The following is a 15,342-nucleotide window of genomic DNA, read 5'->3' as shown; positions in this document are numbered from 1 at the left end:
CTGGAAATTTCGGCAATCCTTTTGCAAGTGTCCTGACTGTCTTTTTCCATTGCTATCGAGAAAGAAATGCATCTGACACGGCCCGTTCATCATCTCTTCGGGAGACACAAAAGGTCTCTGGAACCTTGGCCTGCTATTTTGCCTGTTATCTCTATTGTCGCCTTGATGTGCATTACTTCTCTGGTAGTCATCTCTACTGTTTCCTCCATTGTTTCCCCGAAAGCCAGCCGATATTTGGCCAGGTGCATCGTAACTTGAAAATTGACGAGGGAATCGACGTCTATTTTGAAAATTTCGACTGCGATCTTCCTCTGGGGACCTATGTCGTTTGTTATGTACCGCATCTTCGCCATCTGCCCATCTGTTTGCTATCTCCATTAAAGTTGATACTGTTCTTGGGTTTGTCCTCCCCAAGTCCTCCACGAAATCTCCTCGTCGAACTCCTGCAACAAATGCATCTATCGCTCTTTCGTCAGATATATTTTCTGCCGAGTTTTTGATGATGTTCCACCTTTGAATGTACTTCCTCATTGATTCATCATGCTTTTGTCGACATGACCTCAACTCCTCTAGTGTCGCAGGTTTCTTGCAGGTTGATCGGAAATTCTTGATAAACACGTCCTCGAAACTTTCCCAGCTGTCGATGGAATCTGGGGGAAGCTTTTTTATCCATGATCTGGCGGCTCCGCTCAGATGTATCTGGATGCTCTGCATGGCTGTCGCTCTGGTCCCGCCTATCAATTTTACTGTCTCGAGATAATCCACAAGCCAATCCTCAGGGTCTTGCAGGCCATCGAATTTCTTGAAACTATCGGGTAGCTTGAATCCTGATGGAACTCGAGTTTTTCGGACCCGTCGTGTGAAGCATGGGAGTCCACACATGTCCTCTTCAGTAAGTTCTGGTGAATGCCGACGTTCCCTTCTTTCTTGTCGCGCTCTATCAACTCTGGCTTGAGTTGTTGTGTCCCTGGCTCCACTTGCTCTTGGTGGATCTTGCACTGCTGTGGTAGGTCTCGGACTATTTTGACTTGCAGTTCCTTCGGGAGGTGTGGCTGTGAACGCTGCTCCCATGGCTCCACATCCTGCCATGGCCATGTTGTGGCCGCTTCCCTTGGATCTCCGGGAGGTGGCCTGGACGCTAAGATGAAGGCTTGTGTCGCCATGTACCCTGCTTCCGGTGTTTTTGGGATAATATTCCCCCTCGTGTCGATTGACATAAAGGACATGTCGAGGTTTTAGATTAGAGTTTCTCTTTCAGCTTCCGGTATATTTTGCAACCGAGATCTTGCTCTCCTCCGAGCTTCTCTATGACTATCTCCCGAAGTTTCTGAATGTCGACTTAATTCCGCTCATCGCCTGCTTGATGCGGAAGCTGCCTCCCTTCGTTCAAAGCATTTGTCTGTTTTTCTAACTCTCTTCCAGCTCTGGCGAGTCTATATTGATAAGCTTGCAGTTCTTCGACTGTAGCAGTTGTCTCCATTGGTTCAGAGCCATCCAAAGCTTTCGCAGCTCTATCCCAGGCTGCTTGTGGAAGTTGAACTCTAGCACGCGGTGTGGGCCCGACATATTTAGTGCCCAAACCTCTCCTTAGATCTGAGGGATCGACATAGGGGTTTCCCAAATCGTCGAAAGCCTCTGATGTTTCCTCTTGATCGCGACTTGCTTCTCCAATGGCATAAACTTGGTGATATTTTGGAGTTTTCGCTTTGCTTGGTTCGGTGACACCATCATAGAGATTGGTGAAGACCTTCCCAATAGAGATGGATTTGTCGATGAAGTCGAAGCTATCGGTGTCGCTTGAATCATCGCTTATATAGGAGTCCGCCGATGACTCGAAGGACATGTCGCTGAAGATTTTGGCGAGTTTTTCACTTGCCCTGCTGCCGATGAAGTGTGGCAACGAAATCTCCTTGTCGCTTGACTCGATGGATGATACTGAGTTTGAGAGGTCAAGACCATCCGCCGATAATCCCGACGAAATCGGAACTTCGAGACGATACGATCCTTCTTTCTCGACGTGGAAGTGGAATTTTCCAAACGTCATCTTCATGGGCTCCTCCAGATACGCATATGCATCCAAACGGGAGGGCGGATGAGGAATAAAATCAACGAGACCAGTTTTGATCTGTTTACCTCTCTCCATGATGTTGCTTGCTACTGATGAAGTCGACGATCTTGAACGTGCCATCGAGATCAGCTCCTTGTCGCCTCTAGATCCCACAGACGGCGCCAATTGACAAGGTATTAACTTGTCAATGCCTACGGATTGTAGACTAGGGTTTAGTTGGATGTAGAGGGCAAGTAGATCTCGAAGGTTTCAGCCGAAAAGTACTCGACGAATATGAAAGCTAGGGTTTTAGAAAACAATGATTCGATCCTTTCTGCGTCCCTCGACTCCCCCTTATATAGGAGGCGGAGTCGAGGGTTTCGTATTGTACAAGTTACAGAGTCCGGGTAGGTTCCTAACTCCTTCCCGCAAGATTACAAATAATGCTTCCTATTACAACTCTAACTTTCCTTAACAATATCTTGGGCTTCCGAACCTTCTTATTCTTCGGATAGTGGGCCTTCAGTAAACCCCGGGTACCGTCATCGATAGGCCTATTGGGGATGCCTATGTCACTGGGGGAGTCGTGCTCTATTTCTATCGGCAGTACTGCCTCTGCTCCGTGGACTAGGAAGAACGGGGTCTCCTGTGTTGCTGTATTTGGTGTTGTTCGGATGCTCCATAACACACTTGGTAACTCTTCTGGCCAGGTATGTCGAGCTTTTTCCAGTGGTCCTAACAAGCGTTTCTTGATGCCATTGCAGATGATACCGTTGGCTTTCTCGACTTGACCATTGGTTTGAGGATGTGCGACTGACGCGAAGTGCAATTTGATGCCTACCTCTGCACAGTACGCCTTGAACTCCTTTGACGTAAAGTTGCTGCCATTGTCTGTGACGATGCTGTGAGGTACTCCAAATCGAAAAATGATGCCCTTCACGAACTTTATTGCTGATGCTGCATCTGGTGAATTTATCGGCTTTGCTTCTATCCACTTGGTGAATTTGTCAACAGCAACCAACATGTACTCGTATCCTCCTGGCGAAGCTTTGTGCAATTTTCCCACCATATCGAGACCCCATTGAGCAAAAGTCCAAGATAAGGGTATTGGCATTAATTCTGCTGCCGGAGAGTGAGGTTTTCCGGCAAATCTCTGACATGCGTCACAAGTTCGCACTATTTCCTTTGCGTCCTCAATCGCTTTCAACCAGTAGAATCCTGCTCGAAAAACCTTGGCTGCAATAGCTCGACTGCTTGCGTGATGACCACATACTCCTTCGTGTACGTCCTTCAGAATTATCCTTCCTTCTTCGGGTGTAACGCACCTTTGTAACACGCCCGAGATACTTCGCTTGTACAACTCCCATTTGACCACCGTGAAAGCTTTGGATCGCCTAATAACTCGCCTTGCTTCAACTGGATCGTCGGGTATTGTTTTTCTTAGGATGTATGATATGTACGCCTGCATCCATGGGATTTGCACCATCAGTACTAGCTCCTGTTCCTCTTCTTCTTCTTCCAATGCTTCTTTCGCAGCCCCCGAGGGTTTCTCGTTCTTCTCCTTTTTTGTTAATTTCTTCGGCTTCGTGGAACTTTCGGTTATCTCTTCCGAGAACACACCTGGGGGAATTGCGAGGCACTGCGACCCGATGTTTGCAAGAACATCGGCTTCATCATTGCTCAACCTGCTGATATGGTTTACTTCGCATCCGTCAAATAGTTTCTCCAGCTCATTATACATCTCTTTGTACGCCACCATGCTATCATTGACCGCATCTGTCAACACCCGGATTTTTAAGTCCGAATGCCTATTATGTCATACATCGCAATCCCAGGAATATTGTTGTTGCGAGGCATAATAGTTAAGTATCACAGTCATCATTCATTACAAACCATAAGTCTTACAAATTGGAATCACATGATCCATATTACACGAATAGTTGATCTATTGATCAACGAACAAACACAAGTTCATAGTTCAACATAGCGGAAGCGTAAGATACAAGGACGCTCGAGTCCACAGGCCAACGCTTGACGTCGGAAGGCGCTTAGTTGTCGTAGGCGTCCTGCTGGTCATCTCCGTGTTCATCTTCATACTCTGGCCATTGGAATAGCCAGGGACAAAGCCGTGAGTACGTTGAGTACTCGCAAACTCAAACTAATGGAAGTGCAAGACATTCTAGTAGGGTTTGCTAAGCTCTAGTTTATTTGCATAAAGCTAGTTTTAGTTCACAAAGTTTTGAGAAAAGCTTACTCAAGTGCTAACTAACTCAAGTGGGAACACTAGTGTCATCCCCACCATTCAAGTGGTGATTTCAAGTCAAGTCACCACAAGTCATTTCACCATCAACCTTTTCAACTTCATTTTCAAAGATATGACATCGGAAACTGTATGGCCTTTCCAACCGTCCGTAACCGTGGACGCGGCTATTCGAATAGGTTTACACTCTGCAGAGGTTGCACACTTGTGCCACAACAATGGATTACATCCGTCGGGATTTCCCCGAAAAATCGTAACACGCACGCGGATCATCAACCATAACCTTTCACTTACGAACCCTAGTATGAGCACCTCTCCCCATGAGCTTGGCCTCCCAGTGAAGACCAACTGTCAACCTGGGAACTGCACAGGGCTTGGGCCGGACATTCACCTCATTTCGCATCATATCGTATCGTTTCTTTTGTGGTAGAGGCAGCTTTCGGCATAACCCCGATGACGCTTGTTTAGAGGGAACCCATACTAAGACGCATAAACTTCCAGTTAAGCCCTACCCATAATCAGGTATTGTGGGGGTACTTGAGAATTGGAAAGGTATCGCATTCCAACCAACATCATGTTTTATCAAAAATCACCATCTTCTCTTGGTCATATTCACCTTCAAAAATCATTCAATGGAATGCATCTTCATTCCAAGGTTTCAAAATCCTTTCAAAATCACAAGTCTCCCATCTAGAGTAGTCAAATTTAGTTTATTAGCACTAGCTCTAATTCATGAGGGGTGCTATCCTGCCTTGCTTGGAAGAGACTAACTCACTACTCTAGTATCCAAAATGTATTTTGACCAAAGTTAACTATAAAAGTAACTCTTTTAGAAAACAAGTAAAAACTTGTAGAGTAAAAACTTGGGATGGGTTCTCATAATCAAAGATAAGAAACATGGTGCCTTGCCCCAAGGGGCTTTGCACCTTGCAAGAATATTAGCTTGCATAGTAATTTGGCTTGCCTTGGTAGTTTTCAAACTGTTCCTCTTCCTCCTCCTGGTAGCAACCTTCTTCTTCGGCGTACTCTCCGGTGCTACCGTCTAAATTTGAATACGAGTATAATTACTCACTAATTCAATGGCTATTCCACACATCACAAATAAACACACAAACTACTCTATGCACACACATAAATAAACTAGGGTGCATGGGTTGTGGGATTTAAGTAGAATGTGTATTCCAAATGTAGATGATAGTTTCCATAGGGTTCTTGAGAAATAATTTCCTCTCATTGAAATCTTCTTAAGATTTAATTTCTCCAACAATCATGGATGAACTCATATTGACCTAAATCAAAAGTTCATCATCATCATCATTTGGTAGAATGATTTAAATGAGGTGGAACACCTCATACCATTTAAATAACACTACATTTGATTTAAATCTCAAGAAATTCATATAAGAGAGTTTGGAACCAGGGGTCCAAACATCCCATGAATTCATGTGAGACAAGTTTAAATGAAGTGTAATACTTCACACAATTTAATTCTAATAGTTTTGGACAATATCAACTAGTTAAACTAGTCAAAATATCCACTCATTAAACCATGGCATGATCATGCAAAGTGACCACACCATTTTAGTGCATAAACAATTAGTGTAAGTCAAATGTGAGCTATTAGAGCTGGAATTTACTTAATATATATTTTGGTTGATTTTTAAGAATTATTTGAATAGGGAAAAGTCCCTGGCTTGTTATTTTTGTCACATTAATTCTACAAAGAGATTGACCATGAGGCCAGTGGCATTGGATAGAGAATTTCAGTGGCTTTCTAACAATGTCAAATTCACTAAATTTGGTTTAGCCAATTTGAAGTGGTTGAATTTCAAAGTTTGGGCAGTATTGAAATTGGGTGAAATTGATTTAAACGAATTTTGAATAAAAGGGCCGGCGGGAAAACGAAGCTGGGCCGATTTGAAATAAAACGGCCCACCTCAGCCCACCACGCGTCTGTGCCCGCGTGGGCTGCCTGACAGGGGGGTCCCGCATGTCAGCGGCGTTTAAAACCCGAAACGGTACGAGCGACGTGGCGCGTTGGATTAGAAGGCAATCCAACGGCGCACGGTCGTCGTCTTCTCCGGCGAGATGCCGAGGTTCTGGCGGCGAGCCTAGGGGGTGGGAGAGCTAACCAGGGCTCCCGCGGTGGCTGGCAGTGTGCGTGATGTCGATGTGGACGACGGCGAAGCTCCTGGCACCGGCGGCGTCTCCTGGATCGGCTCCAATCGACGGCGGCGAGGTGCGGCACTGGCGGGCTCCGATCTTCAAATTGGAGCAACTCCGGCGACAATCGAGTGAGTGGTTTGGTGGAGGAGAAGCAGTGGAGGATGGTGAACGAGATGGTGTGCTCAACTTCGTCCAGGGAACGCTGTATTTATAGCTGGCCAAGGGTGCGGCGTGGCCGTGAAGAAGTCGACCATGGCGCGGCTTCTCCGGCAAGCGATCGAGCTAGGCGAGGTGGTGGCAGTGTTCTACGGCTCCTGGCGACGCTATTGGCGGCGACAGCGGGGTCGGGCGGTGGCTAAACTGGTCGCATTGCTTCCGTGTCTGCCGTGTTGGTCGCGGGATCGCGTTGTCGTCTCCGGCGACGGCGGGCACGGGTCGGGGTCGAGGGCATGTCTGGTGGCTGCGTGGCGACGCGGCGATGCTCAACGGCTGGTCAGCGAGTCCAGGGCGTGCTCGTGGTGATGGCGCGGTGCGTGGCCAGTGTGTGCCCGCGGCGTGCACACGCGCGACGTGCGCGGCATCCAGGGCGCCATGGACGCGTGCTGGTCTCGGCGTTGTCGAGCTCCTCCTCGACCAGGGCTGGGCTAGGGTGGCGTAGGAGAGGTGGTGGCACACGGTGGCGCAGGGGCCAGGGTTGGGGAAGCAAGGGGAGAGGGGGTGGCGCGGCATGGCCGGCATGTGGCCGGCATGGCCATGCCATGCTTGTTCTCTCTCCCTCCCTAGGGTTTCTATGTTGAGGTTAGTGAGAGAGGGGACCAGGGGACATTGTAGGATAGCTTTGGTTTAAATTTGGATGAGGTAGATCACTATTTGCAATAGTTGCAAATAGTGCCCAATTTTGGAAAATGCAAAATTATCCAAATTGGAAAAAGTTCAAAAGGTGAAAGTTTGTGATATGTGAAGGTTGAGATAAGTTGTAATTGACCAGAGATGAATTGAGGTGGTGGTGGAAAAATTAGATTTCAAAATTTGGCCAAAATGGCTAAGTGGAGATTGTTGACAATGTTAAAAAGTCAAGACTTTGGATGAGCATAGCTAGTGATCCAAGATGAATTTGGCAGGGTGGTCTTCATCAAAGTTGTTCACCTTGATGTTGACTTTGAAAAGGTGCAAAGAGTTAGCAAAGATTGGTTTGGGAAAATTGAATTGCAGGGGCTCAAAGTGGTGATCAGACTAAAATTGGCAGATTTGGTCATCATCACATGTGAGTGGGAAAAGTGTTTGAAATTCATTTGAATTGTGCAACCCTGGTTCCAAAAGTTGTAATAAGTGTTTAATAACATTATTCCACTAATGGTGAAGACCAAATAGGTCTAGGGTCAAAATTTATAAAAATGCCATAGGGCATAAGTGAGGGTTTTTAGGGTTTTGTATTTATTGGAATTTTCTTCCACTTTGATTTATTTGGTTGGTGATCTTCATATGATCACTCTAGGGTTTTAGAGCACATCAAGATACAAGTAACAACAATCATCATGGCATATCACTCAAATGCACAAGTCCTATGCATGGTACTATATGCAAAAGAAAAGTTTTTGTTGGTTTGAAATTTTGCTTTCTGGAATTCTCTAACTTTCTTTTCATTGAAATTTGGGGTGTTACAGCATCACATTGGTTCATGACTTGCTGAGCTACCAATTGTGAGTCGCCAAATATTTTTAGTCGAGTTGCGCCGCAGGCTTTCGCCATTTTCATCCCATGTATAAGGGCTTCATATTCTGCCTCATTATTAGATGCGTTTGGGAACGTCATCCGCAGGACGTATTTCAATTTGTCGCCTTCAGGTGATATGAGTATTACCCCTGCTCCAGCTCCTTCTAACCTTTTGGACCCGTCGAAGTTCATAGTCCAGGTTCTCGATAAATCCGGAGGTCCTGTGTTTTGCAACTCCATCCACTCTGTGATGAAGTCTGGTAGAATTTGTGACTTTATTGCCTTTCTTTTTTCATACGTGATGTCCCGAGGAGAAAGTTCTATTCCCCAAAGGGAGACATGGCCTGTAGCTTCTGGATTATTGAGTATGTTGGATAAAGGCGCCTCATTGACCACTATTATCGGATACGCCGAAAAATAGTGGCGCAATTTTCTTGCGGTTGTGAATACTCCATATGCTAGCTTTTGGTACTGCGGGTACCTCTGTTTTGAAGGCGATAATACTTCGCTGATGAAATATACTGGCCTCTGCACTCCATGGAGTTTTCCTTCTTCTTCTCTTTCAACAACTAGGGCCGTGCTGACCACCTGAGGTGTAGCCGCAATATATAACAGGAGCGGTTCTTTTTCTTTTGGCGCCACTAGAATTGGTGGTGTCGAAATTTTCCATTTGAGGTCCTCGAAGGCCCTATCTGCATCTTCGTTCCACTGGAACTTCTCTCCTTGTTTGATTAAGGCGTAGAATGGTAGCGCCTTTTCTCCCAGCCTGGCGACGAATCTGCTTAAAGCTGCGACTCGCCCAGTTAGCTGCTTGATACGTCTCAAACGTATCTATAATTTCTTATGTTCCATGCCACATTATTGATGATATCTACATGTTTTATACACATTATATGTCGTTATTATGCATTTTCCGGCACTAACCTATTAACAAGATGCCGAAGAGCCGATTCTTTGTTTTCTGCTATTTTTGGTTTCAGAAATCCTACAAAGGAAATATTCTCGGAATTGGACGAAATCAACGCCCAGGGTCCTATTTTTGCACGAAGCTTCCAGAAGACCGAGGGGGAAAGGAAGTGGGGCCACGAGGCGCCGCCACACTAGGGCGGCGCGGCCCAAGCCCTGGCCGCGCGGCCCTAGCGTGTGGGGCCCTCGTGTGGCCCCCCGCGTTGCCCTTCCGCCTACTTAAAGCCTTCGTCGCGAAACCCCCAGTACCGAGAGCCACGATACGGAAAACCTTACTGAGACGCCGCCGCCGCCAATCCCATCTCGGGGGATTCAGGAGATCGCCTCTGGCACCCTGCCGGAGAGGGGAATCATCTCCCGGAGGACTCTTCACCGCCATAATCGCCTCCGAATTGATGAGTGAGTAGTTCACCCCTGGACTATGGGTCCATAGCAGTAGCTAGATGGTCGTCTTCTCCTTATGTGCTTCATTGTTGGATCTTGTGAGCTGCCTAACATGATCAAGATCATCTATCTGTAATGCTATATGTTGTGTTTGTTGGGATCCGATGGATAGAGAATACTATGTTATGTTAATTATCAATCTATTACCTATGTGTTGTTTATGATCTTGCATGCTCTCCGTTATTAGTAGAGGCTCTGGCCAAGTTTTTGCTCTTAACTCCAAGAGGGAGTATTTATGCTCGATAGTGGGTTCATGCCTCCATTAAATCTGGGACAAAGGATGAGAAAGTTCTAAGGTTGTGGATGTGTTGTTGCCACTAGGGATAAAACATTGATGCTATGTCCAAGGATGTAGTTGTTGATTACATTACGCACCATACTTAATGCAATTGTCTGTTGTTTGCAACTTAATACCGGAAGGGGTTCGGATGATAACCTGAAGGTGGACTTTTTAGGCATAGATGCATGCTGGATAGCGGTCTATGTACTCTGTCGTAATGCCCAATTAAATCTCACAATACTTATCATATCATGTATGTGCATTGTCATGCCCTCTCTATTTGTCAATTGCCCGACTGTAATTTGTTCACCCAACATGCTATTTATATTATGGGAGAGACACCTCTAGTAAACTGTGGACCCCGGTCCTATTCTTTATATCGCATACAATCTACTGCAATACTTGTTCTTTACTGTTTTCTGCAAACAATCATCTTCCACACAATACGGTTAATCCTTTGTTACAGCAAGCCGGTGAGATTGACAACCTCACTGTTTCGTTGGGGCAAAGTACTTTGGTTGTGTTGTGCAGGTTCCACGTTGGCGCCGAAATCCCTGGTGTTGCGCCGCACTACACTTCGCCGCCATCAACCTTCAACGTGCTTCTTGGCTCCTCCTGGTTCGATAAACCTTGGTTTCTTTCTGAGGGAAAACTTGCTACTGTCTGCATCACACCTTCCTCTTGGGGTTCCCAACGGACGTGTGTCAACTGCACGCATCAAGCTCTTTTTCTGGCGCCGTTGCCGGGGACCTGAAGAAAAGTTACACCACAAAGATTTCTATCTCCCACGTCAACTACACGCCAGCAGCTCTTTTTCTGGCGCCGTTGCCGGGGAGATCAAGACACGCTGCAAGGGGAGTCTCCACAATCCAATCTCTTTACTTTGTTTTTGTCTTGCTTTATTTTATTTACTATTTGTTTGCTGCACTTAAACAAAATACAAAAAAATTAGTTGCTAGCTTTACTTTATTTACTGTCTTGCTCTCTATATCAAAAACACACAAAAATTAGTTACTTGCATTTACTTTATCTAGTTTGCTTTATTTACTACTGCTAAAATGAATACTCCTGAAAACACTAAGTTGTGTGACTTCACAAACACTAATAATAATGATTTCCTATGCACACCTATTGCTCCACCTGCTACTACAGCAAATGCCATCCAAGTTAGAATTAATGAGAATATAAGATTAATGGCCGAATTGCGTGCTAGGTGGGATAGAGAAGAAAATGAAAAACTAGCTAAAGAGAATAATGTAGCTAAAGTTTGGACTATTACCACCACTAGTAATGATAATGATTCACATGTTGCTACACCTCCTACTATCAATGGTAAAATAATTGGTGTTGGCAATGTTTCTACTCCTAGTGCAAAGCGTACAAAACTGCCTGAAATTGCTAAAACTGTTGAAACTGCCTGTGATAAAACTGCTGAAATTTTTTCCAACATTGGGGATGATGATCCCATTGCTGTATCTCATAATGATTTAGATTTTGATGATTGTCACATCTCTGAAGTTATAAAGTTCTTACAAAAACTTGCTAAGAGTCCCAATGCTAGTGCTATAAATTTGGCCTTTACAAAACATATTACAAATGCTCTCATAAAAGCTAGAGAAGAGAAACTAAAACTTGAAACCTCTATTCCTAGAAAGTTAGAAGATGGTTGGGAGCCTATCATTAAGATGAGGGTCAATGATTTTGATTGTAATGCTTTATGTGATCTTGGTGCAAGTATTTCTGTTATGCCTAAGAAAGTCTATGATATGCTTGACTTGCCACCATTGAAAAATTGTTATTTGGATGTTAATCTTGTTGATAATGCTAAAAAGAAACCTTTGGGGAGAGTTGATAATGTTCGCATTATGGTTAACAATAACCTTGTCCCCGTTGATTTTGTTGTCTTGGATATTGAATGCAATGCATCTTGTCCCATTATATTGGGAAGACCTTTTCTTCGAACCGTTGGTGCTACTATTGATATGAAGGAAGGTAATATTAAATATCAATTTCCTCTCAAGAAAGGTATGGAACACTTCCCTAGAAAAATAATGAAGTTACCTTATGATTCTATTATTAGAACAAATTATGATGTCGATGCTTCATCTCTTGATAATACTTGATATACACTTTCTGCGCCTAGCTGAAAGGCGTTAAAGAAAAGCGCTTATGGGAGACAACCCATGTTTTTACTACAAAACTTTGTTTTATATTTGAGTCTTGGAAGTTTTTTACTACTTTAGCAACCTCTCCTTATCATGTTTTTGTGCCAAGTAAAGTCTCTATGGTAAAGTTGATGCTAGATTTGGATTGCTGCACAGAAACAGCATTGCTGTCTGTCACGAATTCGTGCAGAAGTCTCTGTAAAAAAATCAAAAAAATCTGCAAATTTACGTGCGTGATCCTCAGATATGTACGCAACTTTCATTAGTTTTGAGTTTTTCTGTTTGAGCAAGTTAAGTGCCCCTTCCAGGTTCCTCTTTACGGACTGTTCTGTTTTTGACAGATTCTGCCTTTTATTTCGCATTGCCTCTTTTGCTATGTTGGATGAATTTCTTTGATCCATTAATGTCCAGTAGCTTTGTGCAATGTCCAGAAGTATTAATAATGATTGTGTCACCTCTGAACATGTGAATTTTTGATTATGCACTAACCCTCTAATGAGTTTGCTTGAAGTTTGGTGTGAAGAAAGTTTTCAAGGGTCAAGAGAGGAGTATGATATACTAAGATCAAGAGGAGTGAAAGCTCTAAGCTTGGGGATGCCCCGGTGGTTCACCCCTGCATATTTTAAGAAGACTCAAGCGTCTAAGCTTGGGGATGCCCAAGGCATCCCCTTCTTCATCGACAACATCATCAGGTTCCTCCCCTGAAACTATATTTTTATTCAGTCACATCTTATGTACTTTGCTTGGAGCGTCTGTTTGTTTTTGTTTTTGTTTTTGTTTGAATAAAATGGATCCTAGCATTCATTGTGTGGGAGAGAGACACGCTCCGCTGTTGCATATGGACAAATATGTCCTTAGGCTTTACTCATAGTATTCATGGCGAAGGTTGAATCTTCTTCGTTAAATTGTTATATGGTTGGAATCGGGAAATGCTACATGTAGTAATTCTAAAATGTCTTGGATAATTTGATACTTGGCAATTGTTGTGCTCATGTTTAAGCTCTTGCATCATATACTTTGCACCCATTAATGAAGAAATACATAGAGCTTGCTAAAATTTGGTTTGCATATTTGGTCTCTCTAAAGTCTAGATAATTTCTAGTATTGAGTTTGAACAACAAGGAAGACGGTGTAGAGTCTTATAATGTTTACAATATGTCTTTTATGTGAGTTTTGCTGCACCGGTTCATCCTTGTGTTTGTTTCAAATAACCTTGCTAGCCTAAACCTTGTATCGAGAGGGAATACTTCTCATGCATCCAAAATCCTTGAGCCAACCACTATGCCATTTGTGTCCACCATACCTACCTACTACATGGTATTTCTCCGCCATTCCAAAGTAAATTGCTTGAGTGCTACCTTTAAATTTCCATCATTCGCCTTGCAATATATAGCTCATGGGACAAAACAGCCTTAAAAACTATTGTGGTATTGAATATATACTTATGCACTTTATCTCTTATTAAGTTGCTTGTTGTGCGATAACCATGTTCCTGGGGACGCCATCAACTACTCTTTGTTGAATATCATGTGAGTTGCTATGCATGTCCGTCTTGTCTGAAGTAAGGGAGATCTACCACTTAATGGTTAGAGCATGCATATTGTTAGAGAAGAACATTGGGCCGCTAACTAAAGCCATGAATCATGGTGGAAGTTTCAGTTTTGGACATATATCCTCAATCTCATATGAGAACACTAATTGTTGCTACATGCTTATGCATTAAAGAGGAGTCCATTATCTGTTGTCCATGTTGTCCCGGTATGGATGTCTAAGTTGAGAATAATCAAAAGCGAGAAATCCAAAATGCGAGCTTTCTCCTTAGACCTTTGTACAGGCGGCATGGAGGTACCCCTTTGTGACACTTGGTTAAAACATGTGTATTGCGATGATCCCGGTAGTCCAAGCTAATTAGGACAAGGTGCGGGCACTATTAGTATACTATGCATGAGGCTTGCAACTTGTAAGATATAATTTACATGATACATATGCTTTATTACTACCGTTGACAAAATTGTTTCATGTTTCCAAAATAAAAGCTCTAGCACAAATATAGCAATCGATGCTTTCCTCTTTGAAGGACCTTTCTTTTACTTTTATGTTGAGTCAGTTCACCTATCTCTCTCCACCTCAAGAAGCAAACACTTGTGTGAACTGTGCATTGATTCCTACATACTTGCATATTGCACTTGTTATATTACTTTACATTGACAATATCCATGAGATATACATGTTATAAGTTGAAAGCAACCGCTGAAACTTAATCTTCCTTTGTGTTGCTTCAATACCTTTACTTTGATTTATTGCTTTATGAGTTAACTCTTATGCAAGACTTATTGATGCTTGTCTTGAAGTACTATTCATGAAAAGTCTTTGCTTTATGATTCATTTGTTTACTCATGTCATTACCATTGTTTTGATCGCTGCATTCATTACATATGCTTACAATAGTATGATCAAGGTTATGATGGCATGTCACTCCAGAAATTATCTTTGTTATCGTTTACCTGCTCGGGACGAGCAGGAACTAAGCTTGGGGATGCTTGATACGTCTCAAACGTATCTATAATTTCTTATGTTCCATGCCACATTATTGATGATATCTACATGTTTTATACACATTATATGTCGTTATTATGCATTTTCCGGCACTAACCTATTAACAAGATGCCGAAGAGCCAGTTGTTGTTTTCTGCTGTTTTTGGTTTCAGAAATCCTACAAAGGAAATATTCTCGGAATTGGACGAAATCAACGCCCAGGGTCCTATTTTTGCACGAAACTTCCAGAAGACCGAGGGGGAAAGGAAGTGGGGCCACGAGGCGCCGCCACACTAGGGCGGCGCGGCCCAAGCCCTAGCCGCGCGGCCCTAGCGTGTGGGGCCCTCGTGTGGCCCCCCGCGTTGCCCTTCCGCCTACTTAAAGCCTTCGTCGCGAAACCCCCAGTACCGAGAGCCACGATACGGAAAACCTTACTGAGACGCCGCCGCCGCCAATCCCATCTCGGGGGATTCAGGAGATCGCCTCCGGCACCCTGCCGGAGAGGGGAATCATCTCCCGGAGGACTCTTCACCGCCATGGTCGCCTCCGGAGTGATGAGTGAGTAGTTCACCCCTGGACTATGGGTCCATAGCAGTAGCTAGATGGTCGTCTTCTCCTTATGTGCTTCATTGTTGGATCTTGTGAGCTGCCTAACATGATCAAGATCATCTATTTGTAATGCTATATGTTGTGTTTGTCGGGATCCGATGGATAGAGAATACTATGTTATGTTAATTATCAATCTATTACCTATGTGTTGTTTATG

This window comes from Lolium perenne, chromosome 7 (assembly GCF_019359855.2).
Source record: "Lolium perenne isolate Kyuss_39 chromosome 7, Kyuss_2.0, whole genome shotgun sequence".
Classification (NCBI taxonomy): Eukaryota; Viridiplantae; Streptophyta; class Magnoliopsida; order Poales; family Poaceae; genus Lolium; species Lolium perenne.
The sequence above is the reverse complement of the archived record's forward strand: the minus strand, read 5'-3'. Positions refer to the sequence as shown.